Genomic DNA, 11,761 nt, shown 5'->3' with positions numbered 1-11,761 from the left:
CACAGATAGACCACTTAGAATTTAAATCATGGGGAATTGTTTTATTTTACCCACTGATAGAACATAGGCTTTCGAGAAATTGACAGGAGATTCATGTATTTTATTTCTGGTGGTGGATTATCCCTTTAAGTAGATTTACTAAAATGCTACTGTTCAAATATTTTAAGTGTATCATTTCTCTTATCACCTACTTTTATAAGTGAATGTTCAAGAGAGTTTACACTCACCTTTAAGAGGGGCCTGACTCATGTGCATGGACTGGATGTGTCTCTGAGGAAGGGCTAAACAGGCCTCCCCATGAAAGCAATAATAGCCCTGAGTGGTGCAGTGGAGCATCTCACACACCGGCAGGCCATGAAGCACCTGTCCAACCTACACTCAACCTCCCAGCCACACTTAATGCAGGGGGACTTTAAAATGTGATTAAATAAGTTTAAAGTCCTATTTTATGAGCATCCTTGTTTATGAAAAGACCTTTCTATGAAACACCTGCCACCCCCAACTTTCCCAGATCTAATCAACGATGTGATCACAAGCTATTGGGCTGGGAAGTGCCAGGGACCTCACAATACGATATTATCCCGATACTTTGGTGCCGATACGATATGCATTGCCATTCTCACGATTCTATATGTATTCCAATTCGACTGTGATTTTATTACGATTCGATGTTCCAAACATATTGCTCACCATATGTCTGCTGTAGAGGAACAAAAGACAGCCACGAGGACGTTTTCATCAGGAAATAAAAATGCTGAAAACAGATTGTCTCCCTATTTAACAAGATGATGGAAAACAAGTTTTGCTGCAGGTACAGCCAACATTTACATTTAAGTCATTTAGCAGACGCTCTTATCCAGAGCGACGATACATCTTCAAAAATAATATCCCGATATGTAACTGTATTGATTTTTCCCCCATCACTAATGAGCTCCATATGTTGGTTCTAAACGTTGACCCCTTTGATTCAGTCCCATCTGACATCATCATTAGTAGTCATCTTCACAGAAGGGCTTCCACTGAATCATCTTCAGTGTGAGAGTCCATCCTCCCCACCCCATGTACTGTATCACAGGCAGGTGTTGACATGCTGTATGAAGAGACTATGCTGTGGAGAAATGGGCCAGACAACCTCCTCCACATCCCCATGAAGGGGACATTGCTGTGGTAATGTGTTTTAGGTCTGATTTTAAAAAGCACTGCTTTAAACACCTAAATATTCCATTTTGTTTGATAGGACGGAATGGTAAGGGTCCAATTTGTTCCACCTTTTCCATTTAGTATTTCCCTGCCACTTGGCCCATGGAGGCTGCAGTATGTTATGTTAAACATCTGTGGTCTGTCTGTATCCATTATGAGATGGTATAGGAGGAAAAGTAGAATTTGATTTATTTTCTAAGGGATGGGCGAATGTAATGCTAAATAAAGAGCATGACAGAAATGTGGACATATGTTTTCTCATCAGTTATGTGGTTTCTAGAAATGCTACATACAAGTATTATTATTTGAGAAATGTGTCAACCTTTTCACATTCTGTGAAGAGTGGTATTGGTGAGAGAAATTTGTCTTCAGGCAAAGATTTTTGAAGTCTTACGGGCAATGGTAATGTCACGTTATTAGAGAGACTGAACATGACACTTTGCTTTCAATGTATTTATAACATTCTATCGCTGTCCTATTTAACCTATATCCAATGTACAACAATCTTGTTAAAATGTGCATATTGAGGAATAGAGAAAGGTAAATATACAGCCGAGAGAGGAGGCAGGAAGGTAGACTATTCTGTACTTTACTCTCATTGATTACTCCAGTTCTGTTATGACGCATCACATTGTGTCAGACTAGCCCTTAATGAACTGTCATTTCGCCTGTACCCGTCTCGGTGAACAGACCTCTCTGCAGGTGATTGACCTTGGCTGTGGGGGAGTGGCAGACTAATGACAGGCAGAGCACAGCGATGTATAAATAGGGGAGAATGGGTTGACTGATGACTAATAAAATAAAATAAACTTATCTTTCTCCTTACTTCCACCATTAATGAGAAAGAGGGGAGCATAACTCGGCTTCCATTTCCCCAATAAGCAGTGATTCGTGTCAGGGACAAGAGCAGGCTTTAAGCAGAGATGGAGGAAAGAGAGAGAGAGAAAAAAGGAGGGAGACTGAGAAAGGAGGAGGCCCATCTGATGGATTAATACAGACATATAGATGTTCGGAGGACAAACTTGCTGGCGAGGTCTCCAAATGTTGTGCTGCTGCATTACCCCATCAGCACTTCTCACAAAAGTTTCTATGCTGAAGGTTGAAAGCATCTGTCCTTAAGACTGTTGGAACTGGTAGCTCATTGCAATCGATAGGTATCTGTTGACTCAGTAACGGATAATGATGATCATCTCCCTGGATGATTTCTTTGAACTGGGGCCTTGTCTGTTTGCAGTGTGCCAGCACTACATTTCTCAAAGGCACCCAAGCATTGCTTATTTCTCATTCACCTACCTCCTTGCAGTTTTTAAAATTGGCATTTTACTGTCCACATTAGATTGGGCAACTCTAAACTTTCTGTTACACTGAGATTAATAGTCAGGGCCAAACATTATCAATACAGTGCTCAAGTCTTATTAAAAATTGCTTAAAGTTTTTCAATTAAGCGTAGCATAAATTTTCACTATGGCACATCATTTACCCAATGTTGCCAATGTAAATACAATTTTTTCAAAAATTCTGGTTTCAATAATATTAATGCATTTTAGGGCTAATGTACTGTAAAGCAAGTTATGTTGCCAAGTTGTGGCCCAACCATGCTTTGAAGAATCTATGGTTGCAGTTCTGCATTATGATCTGCTTGATTGGCTCTGGGAGCAGCTCCCTACAGTCCGAGGCTGGCTGTAAACAATGACTGTTGCTGTGTTATTTGAATAAACATCAGAGGCGGCTGTGACCAAGACATATCAAAAGCTAACAGCCTTTTACTGTCACAGGAGGGGAGCTTTGTGGAGGAGCTTAGCCTGACACTTGGCTCTCTGTCTCAACATGCCCTAGTGTCATAGGAAGGATACAGTGGGATTGATCAGTCATCCACACAAGGCGAACAGCAAAGCATAGAAATAATTATATTTCTATGGCCAACAGTTCTCTGTAACCTTTTGGTTTCTTTGGATCTCAGTCCCTTGGGAGATAGAGGCTCTGTAAAGTTGTAAAATAACTGCTGTCAGAGATTTCCATATCCAGGCAGACCAATTCTGATATTTTTTTTTCACGAATTGGTCTTTTGACCAATCAGATCAGCTCTGAAAAAGATCTGATGTGAAAAGATCTGATATCATTGGCCAAAAGACCAATTAGTGGAAATACAAAAAAAAGAAGAAAAGGTACAGTATTCAGATGGGCCTAATAGAGCCCAGCTGGAACTACTGAGGGGGAACTTTGCTTTTTCTTTATACTTACTGTAAGAACAATAGTCTACTTAGGTCTAGTGGGAACCCACACTTTTTAGAATGCTGAAAAATTGTGTTTGCTTACTTGGGAGGGTTGATTTGCTCTCTTCATAGGATGAAAAATAGGGGATAGTACTTGAGGTTTAATCTAATGATAATATCAGGCAAGGAAAATAGAAAAACAATGTCATACTAAATTGTGTTTTTTCCCAGTCCATTTAGTTTTACTTTGGTTCTTTGTAATAGAGCAAAGGGATTCTTTTAAAAAACAGCCTATGACGCATCGATAAAAAACATTTATCTAATGTCAAAATTGACAAAAGTGTAAATATCCAAAACAGAGTTGTGTGAGACTTGAGGTCGTGACTGCATCACAACGTAAATGAAGGTTGGGTTTGTTTCAATCCTGCCCACAGCTGGCAGCATGCAGGTCATCATCAATTCGGAGTGCAGCAGCATGCGACCCAATCATATTGTCCGTGGCCATTTTGGGTTATAGCAATGGGGCTAGTTCGGGACCATCAGTAAATTATACAATGCACATTGCATTCGTATTCAGACCCCTCAACTTTTTCCACATCTTATGTTGCAGCCATATTCTAAAATCTATTAAATTGTTAAATCCCCCCCCCTCCTCCCTCAAACTACACACAATACCACATAATGACAAAGCAAAAACTGTTTCTTAGAAATGTTTGCAAAAGTATACAAAAATCGCTCCCCTCAAAATATCACATTTACATAAGTATTCAGACCCTTCACTCAGTACTTTGTTGAAACACCTTTGGCAGCGACCACAGCCTCGAGTCTTCTTGGGTATTACGCTACAAGCTTGGCACACCTATATTTGGGGAGTTTCTCCCATTCTTCTCTGCAGAGCCTCTCAAGCTCTGTCAGGTTGGATGTGGAGCGTTAGTGCACAGCAATTGTCAGGTCTCTCCAGAGATGTTCAATCAGATTCAAGTCCGGGCTCTGGCTGGACCACTCAAGGACATTGAGACTAGTCCTGAAGTCCCTCCTGCATTGTCCTGTTGGAAGGTGAACCTTCGCCCCAGTCTGAGGTCCTGAATGCTCTGGAGCAGGTTTTCATCAAGGATCTCTCCGTACTTTGCGCCGCACATCTTTCCCTCGATCCTGACTAGTCTCCCAATCCCCACAGCATGATGCTGCCACCACCATGCTTCACCGTAGGGATGGTGCCAGGTTTCCTCCAAATGTGACACTTGACATTCAGGCCAAAAAGTTCCATCTTGATTTCATCTGACCAGAGAATCTTGTTTCTCATGGTCAGAGTCTTAGGTGCCTTTTGGCAAACTCCAAGCAGACTGGTGTGGTAGCCATGCTGGTTAATTGTGCATTGAATTCTAAATAAATCAGTGTCACAAGCAACGCACCCTCATACCTCCTCCTCCATGCTTCACGATGGGAACCACACATGCGGAGATCATCTGTTCACCTACTCTGCGTCTCACAGACACAGAGGTTGGAATCAACAATCTCAAATTTGAAATAATCAGACCAAAAGGACAGATTTCGAGTCTAATGTCCATTGCGTGTGTTTCTTGGCCAAAGCAAGTCTCTTCTTATTGGTGTCCTTTATTAGTGGTTTCTTTGCAGCAATTTGACCATTAAGGCCTGATTCACACAGTCTCCTCTGAACAGTTGGTGTTGAGATGTGTCTGTTACTTGAACTCTGTGATTTATTTGGGTTGCATCTGAGGAGTAGTTAACTCTAATGAACTTATCCTCTGCAACAGAGGTAACTGGGTCTTCCTTTCCTGTGGCAGTCCTCATGAGAGCCAGATTCATCATAGCGCTTGCTGGTTTTTGCAACTGCACTTGAAGAAACTTTCAAAGTTCTTGAAATTTTCTGTATTGACTGACCTTCATGTCTTAGAAATAATGGACTGTCGTTTCTCTTTGCTTATTTGAGAGGTTCTTGTATACCACCCTTATCTTGTCACAACACAATGGATTGGCTCAAACGCATTAAGGAAAGAAATTCAACAAATTAACAAGGAACACCTATTAATTTAAATGCATTCAAGGTGACTACCTCATTAAGCTGAGATGGCGCCGGAGCAGAAGGCAGGTGTTTTACGTGCCCCCAACAGATTGTTTTTTTGTTTGTTTATCTGCGTTGTTTGGAACTTATTTTTGTACGTAATTTTGCCGCTACCGTCTCTTATGACCGAAAATAACTTCTAGATATCAGGACTGCAATTACTCACCACGGACTAGCAGATTAATTTTACTTCTTTCACGACTTTGACAAGCCCGAGGTGGAGGATATAGAGCTCCCTCGGGAACAGACCCCGACCCCATTGATCTTCGTGAAGAGGCGGTGGAGAAAGAGGCCGGAGGGCGGGCTTCCTTCTGAGGAGTCGGAGGTGATCAAATTAACCCACACTCCTCTCAACTCTGCTAGCAAACATGCAATCTTTGGACAATAAAATGGAGGAGTTATTGGGAAGATTTAACGACCAAAGGGACATTTAAAAACTAACATCTTATGCTTCACAGGGTCGTGGCTGAACAACAACAAAATCAACATAGAGCTGGCTGGTTATATGATGTGCCGGCAGGATAGAACAGTGGCGTCTGCTAAGACAAGGGGTGGCGGTCTATCTATTTTTGTAAAAAACAGCTGGCGCACGATACCTAAGGAAGTCTCGAGCTATTGCACGCCTGAGGTAGAGTTTCTCATGATTTGCTGCAGTCCACATTACCTACCGAGAGATTATCTATATTCTTTGTAGCTGTTTTACATACCACCAGTCAGAGGCTGACACTAAGATAGCATTGAATGAGCTGTATTCCGCCATAAGCAAACCAGAAAAAGCTCACCCAGAGGCGGCGCACCTAGTAGCTTGGGACTTTAATGCAGGGAAACTTAAATCAGCTTTACCAAATTTCTATCAGCATGTTAAAGGTGCAACCAGAGGGAAAAGAACTCTGGACCATCTATACTCCAAACACAGATATGCATACAAAGCTCTCACTCACCCTCCATTTGGCAAATCTGACCATAATTCCATCCTCCTGATTCCTGTTTACAAGCAAAAATTAAAGCAGGAAGCACCAGTGACTAGATCAATTAAAGAAAGTGGTCAGATGAAGCAGATGCTAAGCTACAGGACTGTTTTGCTAGCACAGACTGGAATATTCTCCAGGATTCCTCCAATGTCATTGAGGAGTACACCACATCTGTCATTGGCTTCATGACCCACAGTGATGGTACGTACATACTCGAACAAAAAAGCCATGGATTACAAACAGCATCCGCACTGAGCTAAAGGCTAGAGCTACTGCTTTCAATGAGCGGGACTCTAACCCGGAAGCTTATAAAAAAAATCAGACAAACCATCAAACAGGCAAAGCTTCAATACAGGATCAAGATCGAGTTGTACTACACCAGCTCTGATGCTCGTCGGATGTGGCAGGGCCTGCAAACCATTACAGACTACAAAGGGAAGCACAGCCGAGATCTGCCCAGTGACACGAGCCTACCGGACGAGCTAAACTACTTCTATGCTCGCTTCGAGGAAAATAACACTGAAACATGCATTAGAGCGCCAGCTGTACCGTAAGACTGTGTGATCACGCTCTCCACAGCCAATGTAAGTAAGATGTTTAGACGGGTCAACATTCACAAGGCTGCAGGGCCAGTTGGATTACCAAGATGTGTACTGCGAGCATGCACTGACCAACTAGCAAGTGTCTTCGCTGACATTTTCGACTGCTCCCTGTCTGAGTCTGTAATACCAACATGTTTTATGCAGACCACCATAATGCCTGTACAAAGAACACTAAGGTAACCTGCCTAAATGACTCCCGGTCCATAGCACTCACATCTGTAGCCATGAAGTGCTTTGAAAGACTGGCCATGGCTCACATCAACACCATCATCCCAGAAATTTGCATACCACCCCAACAGATCTACAGATGATGCAGTCTCTATTGCACTCCACACTGCCCTTTCACACTTGGACAAAAGGAACACCTATGTGAAAATGCTATTCATTGAATACAGCTCAGCGTTCAACACCATAGTGCCCTCAAAGCTCATCAATAAGCTAAGGAATCTGGGACTAAACACCTCTCTCTGTAACTGGATCCTGGACATCTTGACGGGCCGCCCCCAGGTGGAAAGGGTTTGTAACACATCCGCCACGCTGATCCTCAATACAGGAGCCCCCTCAGGAGTGCATGCTCAGCCCCCTCCTGTACTCCCTGTTCACTCATGACTGCTCGGCCAGGCATGACTCCAACGCCATCATTAATTTTGCAGATGACAAAAGTGGTAGGCCTGATCACCGACAACGAGACAGCATATAGGGAGGTCAGAGACGTGGCCATGGGGTGCCAGGACAACCACCTCTCTCTCTCTCTCAACGTGATCAAGACAAAGGAGGTGATTGTGGACTACAGGAAAAATAGGACCGAGCACGCACCCATTCTCATCGACAGGGCTGCAGTGAAGCAGTTTGAGAGCTTCAAGTTCCTTGGTGTCCACATCACCAACAAACTAACAAGGTCCAAGCACACCATGACAGTTGTAAAGCGGGCACGACAAAACCTACCCCCCCCCCCCAGGAGACTGAAAAGATTTGGCATGGGTCCTCAAAAAAGGTTCTACAGCTGCACCAGAGAACATCCTGACTAGTTGCATCACTGCCTGGTATGGAAACTGCTCGGCCTTCGACTGCAAGGCACTACAGAGGGTAGTGAGAACGACCCAGTACATCACTGGGGCCAAGCTTCCTGCCATCCAGGACCCCTATACCAGGCGGTGTCTGAGGAAGGCCCTAAAAATTGTCAGACTCCAGCCACCCTAGTCATAAAAATAGTCAGACTGCTACCACATGGCAAGCGGTACCGGAGCGTCAAGTCTAGGTCCAAGAGGCCTCTAAAGAAGGGTAGAAGCTTCTAAAGAGCTACCCCCAAGCTATAAGACTCCTGAACATCTTGTCAAATGGCTACTCGCATTGTCATCTATGCATGGTCACTTTAATTAACTCCACCTACATGTACATACTACCTCAACTAACTGGCACCCACCAGTATATATTGTTATGTTTTACTGCTGCTCTTTAATTACTTGCTACTTTTATCTCTTATCCGTATTTTTTAAAACTGCACCGTCGGTTAGGGGCTCGTAAGTAAGCATTTCACTGTAAGGTCTACACCGGTTGTATTCGGCGCATATGATTCATAGAATTTGATTTGATTGAGAGAATGCCAAGAGTGTGCAAAGCTGTCATCAAGGCGAAGGGTGGCTACTTTGAAGAATCTCAAATATATTTAGATTTGTTTCACACGTTTTTGGTTATTACATGATTCCGTGTGTTATTTCATAGTTTGTCTTCACTATTACTCTACAAATGTAGAAAATAGTAAAAAGAAAAGAAAAACCCTGTAATGAGTAGGTGTCAAAACATTTGACTGGTACTGTAGCTTCAAATTTAAATGACTCAAACCAAACTATAAATTGTATAAATGTACATACAAATATTGAAAGCATTTAATGAGAAAACTAAGAATGAGACAATGAAAATGTTTGCAACATGAACATTTTGTAATTAATTGAAGGTCTCTAACTAGCCCCGGAGATAGGCTATCCAAAGTCCAACCAATATTGCCAGTTGCACACCTGCCAGCTGAAGCTAATTGGTGTCACGCCTTGGTCATTGTGTTTTGTGTTTTCGTTATATTATTTGGTCAGGCCAGGGTGTGACATGGGTTTATGTTATTGTATTTTCGTATTGGGGTTTGTGGTATTTGGGATCGCGGCTGATTAGGGGTGTTGTATGGGCTTGGCTGCCTGAGGCGGTTCTCAATCAGTCAGGTGATTCTCGTTGTCTCTGATTGGGAACCGTATTTAGGTAGCCTGAGTTTCGCTTTGTATTTCGTGGGTGATTGTTCCTGTCTCTGTGTAGTTTCAACAGATAGGCTGTAATTAGGTTTCACGTTCCTATTGTTGTTTTGTATAGTTAAATCAAATCAAATCAAATTTTATTTGTCACATACACATGGTTAGCAGATGTTAATGCGAGTGTAGCAAAATGCTTGTGCTTCTAGTTCCGACAATGCAGTGATAACCAACAAGTAATCTAACTAACAATTCCAAAACTACTGTCTTATACACAGTGTAAGGGGATAAGGAACATGTACATAAGGATATATGAATGAGTGATGGTACAGAGCAGCATACAGTAGATGGTATCGAGTACAGTATATACATATGAGATGAGTGTGTAGACAAAGTAAACAAAGTGGCATAGTTAAAGTGGCTAGTGATACATGTGTTACATAAGGATGCAGTCGATGATGTAGAGTACAGTATATACATATGCATATGAGATGAATAATGTAGGGTAAGTAACATTATATAAGGTAGCATTGTTTAAAGTGGCTAGTGATATATTTACATCATTTCCCATCAATTCCCATTATTAAAATGGCTGGAGTTGGGTCAGTGTCAATGACAGTGTGTTGGCAGCAGCCACTCAATGTTAGTGGTGGCTGTTTAACAGTCTGATGGCCTTGAGATAGAAGCTGTTTTTCAGTCTCTCGGTCCCAGCTTTGATGCACCTGTACTGACCTCGCCTTCTGGATGATAGCGGGGTGAACAGGCAGTGGTTCGGGTGGTTGATGTCCTTGATGATCTTTATGGCCTTCCTGTAACAACGGGTGGTGTAGGTGTCCTGGAGGGCAGGTAGTTTGCCCCCGGTGATGCGTTGTGCAGTCCTCACTACCCTCTGGAGAGCCTTACGGTTGAGGGCGGAGCAGTTGCCGTACCAGGCGGTGATACAGCCCGCCAGGATGCTCTCGATTGTGCATCTGTAGAAGTTTGTGAGTGCTTTTGGTGACAAGCCGAATTTCTTCTGCCTCCTGAGGTTGAATAGGCGCTGCTGCGCCTTCTTCACGACGCTGTCAGTGTGAGTGGACCAATTCAGTTTGTCTGTGATGTGTATGCCGAGGAACTTAAAACTAGCTACCCTCTCCACTACTGTTCCATCGATGTGGATAGGGGTGTTCCCTCTGCTGTTTCCTGAAGTCCACAATCATCTCCTTAGTTTTGTTGACGTTGAGTGTGAGGTTATTTTCCTGACACCACACTCCGAGGGCCCTCACCTCCTCCCTGTAGGCCGTCTCGTCGTTGTTGGTAATCAAGCCTACCACTGTTGTGTCGTCCGCAAACTTGATGATTGAGTTGGAGGCGTGCGTGGCCACGCAGTCGTGGGTGAACAGGGAGTACAGGAGAGGGCTCAGAACGCACCCTTGTGGGGCCCCGTGTTGAGGATCAGCGGGGAGATGTTGTTGCCTACCCTCACCACCTGGGGGCGGCCCGTCAGGAAGTCCAGTACCCAGTTGCACAGGGCGGGGTCGAGACCCAGGGTCTCGAGCTTGATGACGAGCTTGGAGGGTACTATGGTGTTGAATGCCGAGCTGTAGTCGATGAACAGCATTCTCACATAGGTATTCCTCTTGTCCAGGTGGGTTAGGGCAGTGTGCAGTGTGGTTGAGATTGCATCGTCTGTGGACCTATTTGGGCGGTAAGCAAATTGGAGTGGGTCTAGGGTGTCAGGTAGGGTGGAGGTGATATGGTCCTTGACTAGTCTCTCAAAGCACTTCATGATGACGGAAGTGAGTGCTACGGGGCGGTAGTCGTTTAGCTCAGTTACCTTAGCTTTCTTGGGAACAGGAACAATGGTGGCCCTCTTGAAGCATGTGGGAACAGCAGACTTGTATAGGGATTGATTGAATATGTCCGTAAACACACCGGCCAGCTGGTCTGCGCATGCTCTGAGGGCGCGGCTGGGGATGCCGTCTGGGCCTGCAGCCTTGCGAGGGTTAACACGTTTAAATGTCTTACTCACCTCGGCTGCAGTGAAGGAGAGACCGCATGTTTCCGTTGCAGGCCGTGTCAGTGGCACTGTATTGTCCTCAAAGCGGGCAAAAAAGTTATTTAGTCTGCCTGGGAGCAAGACACCCTGGTCCGTGACTGGGCTGGATTTCATCTTGTAGTCCGTGATTGACTGTAGACCCTGCCACATGCCTCTTGTGTCTGAGCCATTGAATTGAGATTCCACTTTGTCTCTGTACTGACGCTTAGCTTGTTTGATAGCCTTACGGAGGGAATAGCTGCACTGTTTGTATTCAGTCATGTTGCCAGACACCTTGCCCTGATTAAAAGCAGTGGTTCGCGCTTTCAGTTTCACGCGAATGCTACCATCAATCCACGGTTTCTGGTTAGGGAATGTTTTTATCGTTGCTATGGGAACGACATCTTCGACGCACGTTCTAATGAACTCGCACACCGAATC

This window comes from Oncorhynchus gorbuscha, linkage group LG10 (genome assembly GCF_021184085.1).
Source record: "Oncorhynchus gorbuscha isolate QuinsamMale2020 ecotype Even-year linkage group LG10, OgorEven_v1.0, whole genome shotgun sequence".
NCBI lineage: Eukaryota > Metazoa > Chordata > Actinopteri > Salmoniformes > Salmonidae > Oncorhynchus > Oncorhynchus gorbuscha.
Note: the sequence above shows the minus strand (reverse complement) of the source record.